This window comes from Peromyscus maniculatus, chromosome X, assembly GCF_049852395.1.
Source record: "Peromyscus maniculatus bairdii isolate BWxNUB_F1_BW_parent chromosome X, HU_Pman_BW_mat_3.1, whole genome shotgun sequence".
In the NCBI taxonomy this organism is placed as follows: Eukaryota; Metazoa; Chordata; class Mammalia; order Rodentia; family Cricetidae; genus Peromyscus; species Peromyscus maniculatus.
The window spans coordinates 35,276,280-35,293,726 of NC_134875.1; the positions used below are offsets into that span (position 1 = coordinate 35,276,280).

General features: G+C 41.9%; 1 pseudogene; it reads right to left on the reverse strand.

Annotated features, from left to right (window-relative positions):
* Positions 1–10,449: 10,449 nt before the first annotated feature.
* On the reverse strand, positions 10,450–11,346 carry LOC102922779 (small ribosomal subunit protein uS5 pseudogene; annotated as a pseudogene).
* Between the last annotated feature and the right edge of the window lie 6,101 nt (positions 11,347–17,447).

Below are 17,447 nucleotides of genomic sequence, written 5' to 3' on the forward strand. Positions count from 1 at the left end.
ACACCTGGAGAGCTAAAGGCCATGTATTCTATCTGGCCTGATTCTACCCAATTTCCTATGACCTATAGCAATAGCAACAACACAGCCTCCCTTATCTAGACTCATGAAAGACCATTTCATACCTTTTCTACTGGGCAAATTCTCAAAACTAGAAGTTCAGATCTCATTCCTCAAGAGGATAAAGTCACACATCAAAACAAAACATACTCTCTCAGAGCCAGAACAAAACAAGTGTATTTGTGTGAGGGCTGAGGAGGCAGCTCAATCAGTAAACTACATTCAGTCCCCAATGTAGCTGGAGTTACCTCCAGTCCCACCCACTCAGATCCAAATAAACACACAGATGCTTATATTATTTAAACTGTTTGGCCTAATGGCTCAGGCTTCTTGCTACCTAGATCTTACACTTAAATTAAATTAACCCATAATTCGTATTTATGTTTAGCCACCAAGTGGCTTGGTACCTTTTCCCAGTTCTGCCTTCACATCTTGCTTCTGATGACTCAGCCTTCCACTTCCCAGAATTCTCCTCTCTGCTTATCCCACCTACACTATACTTCCTGCCTGGCTACTGGCCAATCAGTGTTTTATTTATCAATCAGAGCAACACATTTCACAGCATCCCCAGCACCCCAGAACACATTTTTAAAAAATGGTATGGCTGGAGAGGTGGCTCAGAGGTTAAGAGCACTAGCTGCTCTTCCAGAGGTCCTGAGTTCAATTCCCAGTCACCACATGGTGGCTCACAACCATCTATAGTGAGATCTGGTGCCCTCCTCTGGCATGCAGGCAGAACACTGTATACATAATCAGTAAATCTTAAATATATATATAAAACAAAATCAAGCCAAACCACTTTCTCCTGTGGCAAAGCAAGGACCAAAATTCAGAATTAAAAAAATTGTTACATTTAGCTGGGTGGTGATGGCACACGCCTTTAATTCCAGCACTCAGGAGGCAGAGGGAAGCCAATCTCTGTGAGTTCCAGGCCAGCCTGGTCTACAGAGTGAGTTCCGGGACAGCGAGGACTGTTTCACAGAGAAACCCTGTCTCAAAAAACAAATAGACAAAAAAAAGCATGATAATGAAAACTTGCAATCCTAGTGTTGGGAGATGCAAACAGGTAGATCCCTGGAGTTCACCAATCAGGCCAGTGTAGCCCCATCTCATAGTCTCAAAGACAATGGAGCTTTTGATCCAGAAGCTTCCTTCCCAGAAGCAAATGAGAAAAATTGTATAGGATTTTGTGCTGGTTACTTTTGTTTCAACTTGACACAAGCTGGAGTTTTTAAAGAGGAAACTACAATTAAAAAACCGCCCTCACCAGATTGGCCTGCCTATGGTGCATTTTCTTAATAGTGATTGATTGGGGGGAGTCTATTGTAGGTTGTGCCACCCCTGAGCTGGTGGTCCTGGGTTCTATAAGAAAGCAGGCTGAGCAGCCATGAGGAGCAAGCCAGTAAGCAGCACCCCTCCATGACCTCCTCATCAGTTACTGTATCCAGGTTCCTGTCCTGTTGAGTTCCTGTCCTTACTTCCCTTTGATGATGGACTGTGATTTGAAAGTGTAAAAAACCCTAACTTAAACAGACTTCAAAATGGAGTTTAGATTCCAGATTGTAGCCATAGTGTCCTTCAGAAGGCTGATGAAACATACCTGGTGATTTTATTTGAAGATTTTTAACCTGTGAGTCATCTGTGATAAAAAGAATCTCTGTCATTCCCCCCCCCCCAAAAAAAATGTCTTGTTAGCCTGCTCAATGTGTTATAAAAAGCTTACACTACCATTAACTAGAGCTGAGAATGAGATCAGTTCATAGAGTGGTGTTGGGGTAAAGAGGTTTTTGTGGTCCTGCCTGCTACCTGTTAATGGACTGGACATAGTTAATGTAATTCTTGACTGTATATATTGTATATACTTATTATACTTATTGTATATAGTCTTTCTTATATTAGTTATAACCTGTTATTATTTTATACAAAAAAGGGGAAATGTAGGGATATATTATATACTCTAATAAAATTTGCCTGAAGATCAGAGAACAGAGCAAGCCACTAGTTAAACATAGAGGACAGGCAGTGGTGGCACAAACCTTTAATCCTAGCACTCGTGAAGCTGGGATCTGTCTGGATCTCTGTGAGTTCAAAGCCACCCTGGACTACATGAGATTAATTGAGTCTAGGAGAGAAACAGAGCCAGGCAGTGGTGGCACACACCTTTAATCCCAATACTTGGGAATCTCATACCTTTAATCCCAGCACTTGAGATCTCATGCCTTTAATCCCAGTATTTGGGAAGCACACACGCCATTAATCTCAGCACTAGAAAGGAAGTGATGGCTGAGTTGAGAAAGGTATATAAGGCTTGAGGAGACAGGAACTAGAGGCCTTTCAGGCTGAAGAGTCCTAGAGGTAAGGCGTAGCAGTGGCTTGTTCCTTTGTCTCTCTGATCATTCAGCATTTACCTCAATATCTGGCTCAGGGATTTTTATTACAACACCTTTTAGAATTCCTGCCACAATGCTCCTTTAACAAACCCTAATTAAAGTCATTAGTTCATCAAAAATATAAGGCATGGAAGTACCAGGGAGAGCGGGAAAAGGAAAGGGATCAACAGGACTGGAAGGGTTTGAGTTGAATGCAGAGAAAGTACATTATATACACAATACACATATGAGCACATCATAATAAACCCATTAGTCTGTGTAATGAATATATGCTAATAAAATTCTAAAGTGTGTGTGTGTGTGTGTGTGTGTGTGTGTGTGTGTGTGTGTGTGTGCCTGAAGGCCAGAAGTGTTAGGTTCTCTAGTGAGTTACAGGCAGTTGTGAGCTACCTGTATGTTATTATTTGGTGTCAGCTGTTGGTGCCACAGTAGAAAGAAGCTCACCAAGATGCTAAGCCTTCATTTTCCAAAGAAGCAGAGAGGTACAGCCTTATTGGAAAAGACTGACACCCAGTTAGCTCACTTATTACTTTATTCAAACACTTACAAGGTTAATAGGGGCTGGGAAAGGTTCCAACTACCAAAGTCATCTTACTCTTGGTGCCCATGAGAGCAAACAATCCACACAAATCTCAGTCCTTTTTTTTGGCTAGTCATAACCAAAAGTAAGAACTCCAGGTTTGCCAGGAGTCTTAGGACCAAGATTGGTGCGGCTGAAAGCTCTAATGAAGCACCAAGTATAGACTCTCCAGAGAGACAACAATTCTTTGAACAGTTGCAAAACAATTTCTCAGCCTCTACTTATTAACCCAAATATTGCAAAAGCTTTGCTGAAACATTTCACTCAAAGCCAGACATAAAGGCTTTACTATACATATCACTAAAATATGAGTGCTGGGAACTGAACACCAGTCAAATGCAAGAGCAATATGCATTCTTTTTGTTTGTTTGGGGATTTTTGTTGTTTGTTTTTTGAGACAGGATTTCCCTGTGTAGCTCTGGCTGCCCTAGAACTCACTCTGTAGACCAGGCTGGCCTTGAACTTAGAGATCAGCCTGCCTCTGCCTTCCAAGTATTCCATGCCCGGCTGCAATATGTGCTCTTAACCACTGAGCCACCTCTTTAGTGCCTAATAAAAACATTTTAAGAGTAGTTTAAAGCAGTTTTATAATGTTTAGTTGTAAATTATGTAAAACATCTTGTGCATCAGTTTGCTTCTCTATTGCTGTGACGAAACACTGACCAAACACGATGGAGTTGGGGTGATATTTCAGCTTACACTTCAACTCACAGTCCATCACTTGAGAGAAGTCTGGGCAGGAACTCAAAGCACAAACCTGGAGACAGGAACTGAAGCAGAGGCCATGGAGGGGTGCTGTTTACTGGCTTCCACCTCATGTCTTGCTCAGCCCGCTTTCATAAAGAACTGAGGACCACCAGCCCAGGAATGGCAGCACCAACAGTGCCTGGGCCTCTTACATCAATCTTTGTAAAGAAAATGCCTCCACAGACATGCCCACAGTCCAGTCTGATGAAGGCAATTCCTCAATTGCAGTTCCCTCTTTCCAAATGATTCAAATTTGTGTCAAGTTGACAAAAACTAACCAGTACAACTTGTAATTTTTTTTTTTGCAAAGAATTGTTTGTTGAATGTGAACTTAAGTCATTCCATCATTCAGTCAAGATGAATGGAAAAAGTGACTACAGGTTCAATAAACTGAGCACTACTGTACAAGAATGACAAATGATTAATATGAAAAATAGATCAGTAATAATTCTCATATGTTTCTGTATATATTAATGTAAAGACTTCCTGAGTAGTGAAGAATACTAGAATTGATTAAATGCAGAGGGGACCATTTTGCAATACTATTTCTTATATAACTTAGTCCAAATATTTAACAATTGAGACTGTTAAAAACTTGAACATATACTTGTGTAAGCATTTAGAGCCAGCCACTAATTTACAAAAGACAGGGAAATATATTCAATACTATGATGATGTTTTCAGCAAAATCCAAATTGAAAAACTGTTGGGAAATGCACCTATTTTCATCAACAAATAAGCTGAAAAGAATATAAATACAGTGTAAGAACCTTATTAGCATCTTGATCCAAACATTCAAACACAAAAAAATGACAGAATTTTTTTTACATGTTCCATTATATATATACTACTGGCTGGAGAGCTGCCTTGGCAGTTAAGAGCTCTTACTACTCAATCAATGGACATGCATGTTCAGATCTAAGCACTCATATCAGGATATCAGCTGGCTCACAACTGTAACTGCAACCCAAGGGATCTAACACCCTTTTCTAGACTCTATGGGCACCATCTACACACATGTGGCCTTCTCTCTGTCTCTCTCAGACTCACATATATACACACATAAATAAAAACAAATCTTTAAAAAGGAAGTCCAGGATTTAAACGAAAGAAGATATGCTAGTAATTTGCACGTAAGAATGTGCTACCTTTGTTTGCTAGGGAGATGGTTCCGTGGGTACGAGCACTTGCTATGCAAGCCTGATGATTTCATTTTGGATCCTTACTACCCATGTAGTTTCACATACATCTGGAACCCCAGTACTATGATAGGCAGAGACAGGAGAATCCTGGGACCTTCCTAGTCAGCGAGCCTAGCTGGAAATGAGGAGCTTCAAATTCAGTGAGAAACTCATTCTGAAGGAAATAAGACAAGTAAAAGAAGGCGAACAGCATCCTCCTCTGGCCTCTGCATGTTCACATGAACACACATATATATATATACATGCATGAATAGACCACACAAATGCACAAGGAATGTGGTACAGTTTTAGTATTTTTCATGAGATGTAGAAACATATCTACAATTATAAAATTATTGAAAATATTTTAGCTTGCTTCAAAATAATACAGAAATCTATCTCTTCTCACTACTGCTATCAGTGAGGCTAAATGTAAAAGAATCTTAATAAATGGAGATACATGCCAGTTCATGAATGGAAAAATTCAACTTGTTGTTTTACCACTTCTTTTAAAATTAATCTATATTTTCAACACAATTCCAATCAAAATCCCAGCTGGCTATTTTGTGGAGATTGATAAGCTAACGGAAAAATGTATATAAAAAAGTGAAACAGATGCAAAAGGTTTTTAAAATTGAGAGAGAAGCATGAGGTTGGAGGGCAATATATGATTTCAAGATTTTCTATAAAAACAACAGTAATTAATAGAGGTATTAGACTAGATACATAGATCAGTGGAACACAAGAAAATTGGGACAGAAAATCACATATATATTGACTGGTTTCTTGCACACCTAGGAATCCAACACAATACGTCGACAAGCACTGTCTATGTTTGGTTTGTTGTTGCTTTGTTAACTTTTGAGGCAGAGTCTTTTTCTAAGTTACCCAGACTGTCTTTGAACATGCTCTCTTCTTAGGCATGTGATCCTCTTGCCTCTGCCTCTGGAGTAACTAGCATTACAGGTGTACACCATTGAATTTTTATGAAAGTAGACACACTGAAGAAAGTATAGTATATTCTTTTTAATAAATAATGTTGGAACAATTAGACATTCATATGCCTGAAAAAAATGTTGACCTACACATCACACATTATATGAAGTTAACTCAAAATGAGTCACTGAAAACATAAAAGAAATGTTTATTGACTTGAGGTACAATAAAGGGTTCTTAGATATAACATGAAAAGCACAATTAGTAAAAGAAAAAATGGAGCTATGGAGATGGCTCAACCAGTAAAATGCTTGAGGAATTGAGTTTGATATTCAGCAGCCATGTTAAAGTCAGGCATGACAGCATGTCCCTGTAATCCCAGTGCCTGAGAGGCAGAAAAATAAAGGATCCCCTCAGCTTGGTGAACAACCAGTCTAGCTGATTGCTCTGATTCACTGAGAGACCTTGTCTCAAAATATCAGGTAGAGAGCAATTGAAGAAGCACCCAACATCAAGTCCTGGCCTCTACAAACACCCATACACACACACACACACACACACACACACACACACACACACACACACGCATGCACGCATGCACGCATGCACACACATGCATACATACACACACATATACATGCATGCACACGTGCCTGAGTGTATACACATACACAGAAAAAATAGAGAGCCTGCATGGGATTGACCTACGCACTCTGAATATATGTTTTAGTTGTGTAGCTTGGTCCTCTTGTCAGATTCCTAACAGAAAGAACAGAGGCTGTCTCTGACTCTTTTCACTGGGCTTTTGGGACCCTACTTCTCATACTGGGTCACCTTCCCAGTCTTAAGTCATAGGGAGGTGCTTAGTCTTACTGCAACTTGATATGTCATGTTTGGTTGATACTCATGGAAGACCTGCCCTTTCCTAAACAGAAACAGAGGAAGAGTGGATTGTGGGGTGGGATTGAGAGGAGGAACCTGGAGGAGAGGACAGAGGGGAAACTGTGGCTGTGCTGTTAAATAAATAAATAAATAAATAAATAAATAAATAAATAAATAAATGGGATTTATTTATTTTAAAAGAAAGAAAAATAGTGGCTATTGAGACTTAACCAATTTTCAAATTCTACCTTAGAAAAGGCACTGGTAAGAAATTGAAACCTCGGGCTGGAGAGATGGCTCAAAGGTTAAGAGCACTGGCTGCTCTTCCAGAGGTCCTGAGTTCAATTCCCAGCAACCACATGGTAGCTCACAACCATCAATAATGAGATCTGGTGCCTTCTTCTGTATACATAATAAATAAATCTTTTTTTTAAAAAAAAAAACTGTTTTAGGGGGCTGGAGAGACAGCTTAGAGGTTAAGAGCACCGACTGCTCTTCCAGAGGTCCTGAGTTCAATTCCCAGCACCCACATGGTGGCTCACAACCATCTGTAATGAGATCTGGCACCCTCTTCTGTACATGTAATCCATAAATAAATCTTTTTAAAAAAGAAATTGAAACCTTTCCCTCAGGGCTCAGGGATTTATGTGGAAGAGGAAGCAGAAAGATTGTTAAGAGCCAGAGGTGGTGGTGGCACATGCCTTTAATCCCAGCACTCAGGAGGCAGAGGCAGGCGGATCTCTGTGAGTTCGAGGCCAGCCTGGTCTCCAAAGCGAGTTCCAGGAAAGGCGCAAAGCTACACAGAGAAACCCTGTCTCGAAAAACCAAAAAAAAGAGCCAGAGGTGGTGGAGGACCCCATGGAAACAACATCTTCCAGACACAAGACTGATGCACATAAGACCTCACAGATCAAACCAGACGAAATGCCAGCACAAAGTCCCACCACTAGCACAAGAAGTTATTTGCAATTGATAGCTGCTAGGAGAGAGAAACTCAGTTTTCTCCAATGGCATGACACTGGGTACATCAACCACACTTCAGGGCAGGCCCATGCCCAGGAGTAGTTGGCCAGCACAACTCAGACTACATGATTTTTACAGGAATTTCATGCTGACTTTACATTTAAGGACCTGAAAAGAACAGAAAGTTTAAGTTATTTTGACACAATAAACCATTATTAGCAATACTTTAAGAACACTCCCTTTTAAGGAGAAAAGTTACTTGGGAAACTGACAGGAGCTGTTAGTCTAAGAAGGGAAGAATCAGAGTATGTTGATCTTTTCTCCTTTGTAAATTACAGAAATAACAGAATTCCTCAGGGGCTCTGTTGTAAGCACAAACTCTTAACAAATAAGAACAATTGTCTTTTAACAGCAACTAGATACCAGATACAGGAAACTGAAAACAGGATTACATGAAACAGAGATGCTCCTTAGGTGCTGGTGCCTCCTACAGACACTCCATCTCCAGAGTGAGCAAGCCCATTTGTAAGTTGTTTAGGTCAGGTCAGTTGCTGAAGATAAGAGTGGTACCATGTTCCTCAAATAGGAATAACTGAATGTGACTAAGGCAAAGAGAGAAAACCTGTGGTGCAGGAGACTTACTACACAACTAAGTGGTCACCCATTCAAACTGTAGAGTGCTTCTATAGCTCATGATTATCCGTATCATATAGGACCCACAGTAGACTTAGCTATTGCTACCTAGAAGAGGTCTGGGCCCCAAAGGAATGGAATCGTCTTTTGGCATGAAGGTGGTAAAGGCTGAGAATGTTTTTTTTTTAAAGGAAGAAGCAAGAGGTACACTGATCAAAGAAAACGTGGGATGGAATGGAATTCAACCCACTTCCTCTTCTATAACATCAGGAGTAGGGCTGTGTTTACCAAAATCCACAAGAGCCAGAGATAAACTATGTACCCAACACTCAGGGGCTAAAATCGATCATAATATGAATCCAACAGAATTGTGAGACTTCCTTGAGTAGTAGAGAAGGAGTATATTAAAGTCATTCATCAGGTAGTACCACAGCTAGTAAGTACTAATTAGCTGAATCTGCTTTCTGGCTTTGTGAGCAATGTTTTTCTGGGTTCATGTTCTGGCAGGAAGTTAAAGAAACAGGCCCTAGAAAGCCAAAAGCCCTGCAGTAGAACTTAGAAGAGAGAGAATCCTGTACAGGAGGCAGAAGACAGCACAAGACAGTAGTAGAGGTAGAGAGACTATTTGAACTTCGAATAATAAAGTCAGATTTATATCAACAAATGTGTTCAGATATGGACTTCTAAAATCTTTTCAAATCACAGCCCCAAGACAATTTAATGAAACTCGTGGGTTTCTTTCAAGACTATTCTAAACCAGTCACAGAGGCACTTTCTTGCTCTTAGTCTTCCAAGACTCTGAGGCAATAGGATCTCAAATTCCAAGCTAGCCTGAGCTATCTAGGAAGACTCTGTGTCAAAAAGGCAAACAAAAGAGAGAAAACATTTTGAATGTCTGTAATATATGGGTATCTGGTGTATGCACATATGTGTTTGGGGGTGTGAGTGTCCTAGGGCTTGCAGATGCCAGAGGAGGACATAGGGTGTTATGGAGGTTTGAATAAGAAATGTTGGCCCGGGCATGGTGAAGAACACCTTTAATCCCAACATTTGGGAGGTAGAGGTAGGAGGATCTCTACAAGTTTGAAGCCAGCCTAGTCTACAGAGTGAGTTCCAGGACAGCCAGCACTACATTTAGAGACGCTGTCTCAAAAATAAATAGATAGATGATAGATAGATAGATAGATAGATAGATAGATAGATAGATAGATAGAAGATAGATGGATAGATAGAAAGATAGATAGATAGATAGAAAGAGAGAGAGAGAGAGAGAGAAAGAAAGAAAGAAAGAAAGAAAGAAAGAAAGAAAGAAAGAAAGAAAGAAAGAAAGAAAGATAGATAGATAAAAATAAAATTGAAAAATAAAAATAAATGTCCCCCACTAGGCTCAGGTATTTGACCTCTTGGTCCTTCATTGGTGATGCTATGTGGGAAAGTTATAAACCTTTGGAGGTGAAGCCTTGCTGGAGGAAGTACATCATTGGTGATGGGCTCTGAGGGGTTATAGCCTCACATTACATTCAATTCACTCTCTCTGCTTTCTGCATGTGGGTGAACATGTGATCCTCAGCTTCCTGCTCCTTCCACCATGCCTCATCTTCCATTATGGACTCTTCCCCCTAGAACCGTAAAACAAAATTAGCTCTCTCTTCCTTGCATTGCCTTTGCTCGTGGTAATTTATTATATAACTAATACAGACATCCTGCTCTATTATCCTCCACTATATTCTAAGACAGGCTCTTTCACTGGATCTGGAGCTAGGCTGGTGGACAGCAAATGCCAGTGACCCAGTGATCCTCCTGTCTCTGCTCCCCACAGAATTAGAGTAGCAGGCATGTGCATGACCACATTCAGCTTTTACATGGGCACTAGGGATTTGAACCCAGACCCTCATTCTTTCTTTTTTTTTTTTATTGGTTTTCGTTTTCATTTTTTGAGACAGAGTTTTGTAACAGCCCTGGCTGTCTGGGAACTCACTTTGTAGACCAAGGTGGCCTCGAACTTAGAGATTCACCTGCCTCTGCCTCCTGAGTGCTGGGATTAAAAACATGCACCACCACCACCCAGTTCAGACCTTCATTCTTTTTTTTTTAACAGATTTAATTCACTTTATTTTTCTTGTATAAAAACCCTTATGTGGTGGCCACAGCTGGAGCCTGGGTTCTCTGAACAGACACTCTGGTGTGGGTTTTCACAAGATGGTCAGTGAATTCCTGATAAGGAGATTTGGTGAACACAGTCTCTTTCCAGAAGTCGGGGGTCAGGTAGCTGTAGGTCTTGGAGATGGCATCAAAGGTGGCCTTGGCAAAGTTGCCCAGGGTGGCAGTGCAGCCCCTGGCTGACGTGTAGCAGTCATCAATACCGGCCATCATCAGTAACTTCTTAGGCACAGCAGCAGAGACGATGCCAGTGCCTCTGGAGGCAGGGATGAGCGCACCAACACAGAGCCACAGCGGCCTGTCACTTTGCACGGGACAGTGTGGGGCTTGCCAATCTTGTTCCCCCAGTAGCCTCTCTGCACAGGAACAATGGACAGCTTGGCCAAGATGATGGCCCCTCGGATGGCAGTGGCTACTTCCTTGGAGCACTTCACACCAAGACCAAAATGACCATTGTAGTCCCCAATAGCGACAAAAGCCTTGAACCTGGTCCGTTGGCCAGCCCAAGTCTGCTTCTGCACTGGCATGATCTTTAGAACCTCATCCTTTAGGGATGCGCCCAGGAAAAAGTCAATGATCTCGGATTCCTTAATGGGAAGGGAGAACAGGTAGATCTCCAGGGACTTGATCTTCATGTCCTTAACCAGGCGGCCCAGCTTGGTGACGGGGATCCACTCCTTGTCTTCCAGCTTTACCTCCACAAGCCCCGCGGCCTCGACCCGCCGCGGAAGCCGCCGCAGCCTCCTACTCCTGGGCCCCCAGGTCCTCCGTGCCCTCCCGCTGCACCAGCATCTTCTGCCATTTGGTGTCTTCCCAAAGAAGAAAAAGAAGCCAGACCTTCATTCTTATGCAGCAACTGTTCTTATCTGTCTTCCCAGCCCCAAGAAAAGAAAAGAATTTTAAATGCACAAAAGAAAGCATATGTACTACAAAGAAAAACAGCATTTCTATAGAACTACAAAACTATTTTACAGGTAATATAGGAGCATGTGTTTCTTCATTAACACTGTAAGTAGCAATATCTACTGGTGGGTGACTCTCATAACTACCGTAAATTGAAAACAGTAGTAATAGGCATGTAGCTCAGTGGGAAAATACTTGCCTGGCATCCATGAGGCCCTAGATTCTATCCCCAGCAACAACAACAAAGTAAAAAGTTACTGATGATCATAGAAGGTGTTTAGAACCTCTTGCATTCACCCTAGATCAGTGGTTCTCAACCTTCCTAATGCTGTGATCCTTTAATACAGTTCCTCATGTTGTAACGACTCCCAACCATAAAATTAGTTTCATTGCTACTTCATAACCATAATTTTGCTACTGTTATGAATCATAATATAAATATCTGATATGCAACCCCTGTGAAAGGGTTGTTCAATGCCCAAAATGGTTGCAACCTGCAGATTAAGAACCACTACTCTATAACTTCTGCAATTTGATTAATTAAAGCATGTTTACTGTCATCCATTGCTCATGCCAGTTATAGGAGAAAATATTAAACATCAGTTAAAGGGTAGAGAAGATAAAGCTATTTGTTTCCATACAAAATTATAAAACCTGTTATAGTTTGGATATTAAATACCAATCCAAAAGCCTCATGTGTTGAAGACTTGGTCCTCAGCTGGTAGATATAGTCATTGAAAAGTGATTGGAACTGCCGTCAGGATGGAACTGCGGTTGGGGTGTAAAATAAATGAAAAGTTAATTTTAAAAAAGAAAAGTGATTGGAAGACAGATATGGTGCCATATGCCTGAGCCAGCACTCAGGAGGAGGAAAATGAAAGATCTCAATTTTGGACCAAGTTGGCTACATATGTAGACCCTGTTTTGGAGAGAGAGAGAGAGAGAGAGAGAGAGAGAGAGAGAGAGAGAGAGAGAGAGAGAGAGAGAGAGAGAGAGAGAGAGAGGAAGAAGAAGGAGGAGGAGGAGGAGGAGGAGGAGGAGGAGGAAGGAAGGAAGGAAGGAAGGAAGGAAGGAAGGAAGGAAGGAAGGAAGGAAGGAAGGAAGGAAGGAAGGAAGGAAGGAAGGAAGAAAAAGTAAAAGGAAGGAAGAAAGCTGATTTGAACTTAGGCTCTGGCCTAAATTGTGGGTTCATTCCTTGGTGGATTTAGTGTGTATAGTGGCATTATTGGGAGGTAGTAGAGAAAATAGGAAATGGACTTCACTGGAAAATCTAAGTCACTAAGGAGATGCCCTGGAAATATTCTATAAATGTGCTCCTTTTGTGTACGGTGCTGGGGACTGGATTTAAAGACTATATGCATGTTAGCCTGTGTTCTGCCACTGAACTATGTATCACTTACTATAACAAAATTCCATAAAGGTGACTTGTAAAACTTTTCTTAAAAAACAAATGTAGGCCGGGCGGTGGTGGCGCACGCCTTTAATCCCAGCACTCGGGAGGCAGAGCCAGGTGGATCTCTGTGAGTTCGAGGCCAGCCTGGGCTACCAAGTGAGCTCCAGGAAAGGCGCAAAACTACACAGAGAAACCTTGTCTCGAAAAACAAAAAAAAAAAAAAATGTATTTCTTATGTGTTTGGATTCTGAGTCATGCAAGATCAAGGCAGGAGATTTTTGTATCTGGAGAAGGCTCGTTTTCCGTACTAGATGGAGGTTTCTGCCTCGTGTGGTACTGTAAGAAGCAATCTAGAGCCCTGGGGTCTCTTTTTTTTTATTTTTTATTTTTTCGAGACAGGGTTTCTCTATGTAGCTTTGCGCCTTCCCTGGAACTCACTTGGTAGCCCAGGCTGACCTCGAACTCACAGAGATCCACCTGCCTCTGCCTCCCAAGTGCTGGGATTAAAGGTGTGCACCACTACCGCCCGTCCTGGGGTCTCTTTTATTAGAGTACTAACCATCTCCCAAAAGCCTCACTTCCTGATGCCACCACATTAGTGATAAGGTTTCAACATATGAATTGTGGGAAAGAGGGAACAAACATTCAGACAATGGCACCATAATGCACTTGTTGGTCTGAATTCCATTCACTTAAAGGAAGTCGGTGACATGAAAATAATAGCTGTATGTTGATAACCATTAAAACTGGGTCATGTATTCTTTGTTTTCTGTACTTTTTTTGTATATTTGGAGTTTTCACAACAAAAGGACTTAGGAGTAATAAAGAAAATGCAATTTGGTCATCATAATTCCTCAAATCTACTCATTCTGGCACAACATGTGTTATAGCAAGGTTTTAATTGGTGTAGAATACATACCAAAGCAGGAGACATAGTAAGGAGGAGTCAGGTCCAGTTTATAAGGAGAGGAAGAGAATGGTGGGAGGAGGCCAAGAAGCCAAGTAGAAGGCTCTGAGGCAGGGCATTTGGTGAGGTGTTAAGTTCTTGAAAGAGAGCAGAATTAGGCAACTAACTGGTATGCTACCATAGGGAGGGGAGATGGAGTAATATATGGGAGCAAGCTGAATATAAGTGGGAATGGGGAGGCAAACCCAGGCAGATCTCTGTGAGTTCAAGACCAGCCTGGTCTACAGAGCGAGTTCCAGGATAGGCTCCAAAGCTACACAGAGAAATCCTTCTGGGGGGGGGGGAGAAAAGAAATGCATTTAAGAAGATATCATTTAGACAAGTAGAAGCAAACAAACTCCATATCCATGCTTTGTTTTTGAGATGTGAGTTTTAAGGTTCATTATCAATCTCAAAAGAAAAATCAATCTGTATGTTTACTTTTTTAGAGTTGGGCTTTTAAAGGAATATAGTATAACTTGGACCTAATGAAAATCAAATGTCAGAGAGTTAAATTAACATTTGTTTATATTTCATTTCCTCTAACATTTGCCTAATTGAAAAATAGCAACTAGGTTTTAATAACACTGGAAGAGCACAAATTCCCAGGATAGAACCCTTTAAACAAATTTTCTTCCAAAGCCCATTCCAATAATGAGTTAGTAATTGTTGCACGCACAGGGCAGCTCTGGCTGGCACTTTCTAGTAGTAGGCTGCAGGCCTCTGCTGGAAGCCAGATGCTCACATGCCAAGCTCCTTACTCAGTCAAGAAAAGAAATGTTGTCCAGACTTGGTCTCATCAGGAAAGCCTTTGGCAAACAAAAGGAACTTTGTCTCAAAGTCTTTCTCCTACATTAGCTACTAGCTGTAATACCATCTGAACTTCCTGTGACTCTGTTGACCAGAACACAGTGACTTGTACTTCTCAATCAACTGGCAAGTATTCCTTTCCCTCGAGGAGTCCCAGTTACATCTGCCAGAACAACTCAATAGTGAGTTGCCCAGTCCCTCTCCACAAAGACACAATTCAGGGGATAACAATATCTCTAAAAATAGTAAAATCTTAGAAACTTTTATAAAAATTAAATAGAATTCAAAACATCGGGTTTTATTTTCCTTTAAAAAATACCTTAGAACGAGGAGATGGCCCAGTGGTGATATATCTACAACCAAGTCTGAAGTCCTAGGTTCAAACAAGAGGGCCAACACCCAAAAGTTGTCCTCTAACCTCTACACAAGTGTCATGCCACATGTGCATGCACATACACACACACACACACACACACACACACACACACACAATGTTTACAATGCTTTAATTTAAAAATTCATTTAAAAAAATTTTTAAACCTTCTGAATGTCTAAGGTCAGCAGCAAGAAAAGTTGTATTTGCTGTTCTGAGGCTTTTAATCCTTTATTTATTTATAATCAAAATGGCCTAGCCTAACCTGGTTAAGAACACAGGCTCAGCTGGACATGGTGACATGTGGCTTTAATCCCAGCACACAGGAGGCAAAGGCGGGTGGATGTCTGTGAGTTTGAGGTCAGCCTTGTCTACATAGTGAGTTCCAGGACAGGACAGCCATGGTTATGCAGAAAGACTCTTGTCTAAAAATAAAATAAAAACACATGATGTTATTAAGGCAGGAGGATTGTGATCTCAAAGCCAGCTTAAGCAGTATAGAGAGATTTTTGCCTGGAAAAAGAGAAAGAGAAAGTGAGGTGGGGGAGAACACAGGCCCTGGAAATAACCAGTCTTAACTGAAGAGATCCCCTACTCCCATTTGCTAGTTGCATCTTTTTTTAAAAAGTTAGCTCCTCTGAAACTCAGTTTCATGATCAGTAAATAAAGAATGACCAAACCTAGCTGTCATGGTGTGTTACCATGAAAATTAAATGAGTAGTTTTTATGTAAATCCTCCCCTGTGGGGTCACCATGCCACTATCCAGTCAGATCCCAACAGCCTCCTTCGGGAACCATAAATCTGGAGAGACTCTGGGTATCTCCAAGCAAACCCCTAGTTATGAGCATAAGGAGCCTTTGGACACTCTAGGGCCATATGAGCATTTACTTCATTTTATCACCCCCTCCCAAAAAACCCCAGGAGACCAGAGAAGGGCCATCTGAAAAGCAGTGAAAGGCTAATTCCCACAGGCAAAGGAAAATTTCTTTACTCCAACTAGAAGAGATGAGGCAGGCCAGGCATCTGAGGTACCAATAAATCAGTACCCACCGTAATCTTGACTTGAAGAAGAGCCCCAAGAAACTTGGAAGAAGAAAGAAAAAGAAGGAAGAGAATGCAGGAAAGGAAGAAGGGTAAATGGAGAAAGGAAGAAAAGTGTAAGAAAGAAAGTTAAAAGAAAGATAAATAACCCATCTCCCTAGAAACCTCCTATAAACTGTATCCATGACAAATGTTTATGTTCAAACTCAATCCTCAATGTGGTGGTATTCATAAGTGGGAGTCTTCAGAAGGTGGTCAGTTCATGAGCAATGAATAAAATTAGTGTCCTTACAAAAGAGGTTCCAGAGATTTCCGTCTCTTCTTCTTCCATATGAGATCACAGCAAGATGTTAGCTCTCTGCAGACGCTAACCCTGATAATGACTTTATCTTGGAATTCCCAGCCTCCAGAACTGTGAGCAATAAATTTCTGTTGTTTATAAACAACTCAGTCTATGGTGTTTTGCTATAGTAGCCTGGGTGGATTATGGCCGAATTCTTCAAATTCAGGCTTATCAATCACCAGACACCAGAAAGAAGTTAAAGATGTATTCCAACACAACAACTAAGGTGAGATGGGATTACAGTATGGAACAGTGACTGGGAACAAAATATCACCACCTCCACCCCTTCCCAAGAGTGCAGAAACTTCCTCTGCCAGTAATGCCTAAAAACATAAAAGACAAGACAGATGCCTGGGCCACTCCTTCAGGCCAGAGATTAGGACCCTCACCAAGAGCCAGACAGCAGAATAAGGAGCTCGGTTGGAAGCATCAGATGATTGATCAGCGGCAAAATGTGTACTGTCATTGCAGAGCCACTGGCTAGACAGATCTGAGGCTCTTTCAGTGGTGGTGGTGGCAGTGCTGGTGGGGGGGATGGAGAGGAGTAGGGGAGAGTGGGGGAGTGAGGAGTGGGAGATGAGAGTAGTGATTAGTGATCATGGTGGGGTGGTGATGGTGATGATGGTGGTGGTGGTGGTGGTGGTGGTGCTGCTGCTGCTGCTGCTAGTCATGGTGGTGGTGGTGGTGGTGGTGGTGGTGGTGGTGGTGGTGGTGGTGGTGATGATGATGGTGATGCCGCTGCTGCTAGTCATGGTGGTGGTGGTGGTGGTGGTGGTGGTAGTGGTGGTGGTGGTGCTGCTGCTACTGGTGGTGGTGCTGCTGGTGGTGGTGGTGGAAGTGGTGGTGGTGATGGTGGTGGTGGTGGTGGTGGTGGTGGTGGTGGTGGTGGTGGTGGTGGTCATGGTGCTGGTGGTGGTGGTGGAAGTGGTGATGGTGGTGGTGGTGCTGCTGCTGCTGCTGCTGGTGGTGGTGGAAGTAGTGATGGTGGTGGTGGTGGTGGTCATGGTGCTGGTGGTGGTGGTGGAAGTGGTGATGGTGGTGGTGGTGGTGGTGGTGGTGGTGGTGCTGGTGCTGGTGCTGGTGGTGGTGGTGGTGGTGGAAGTGGTGA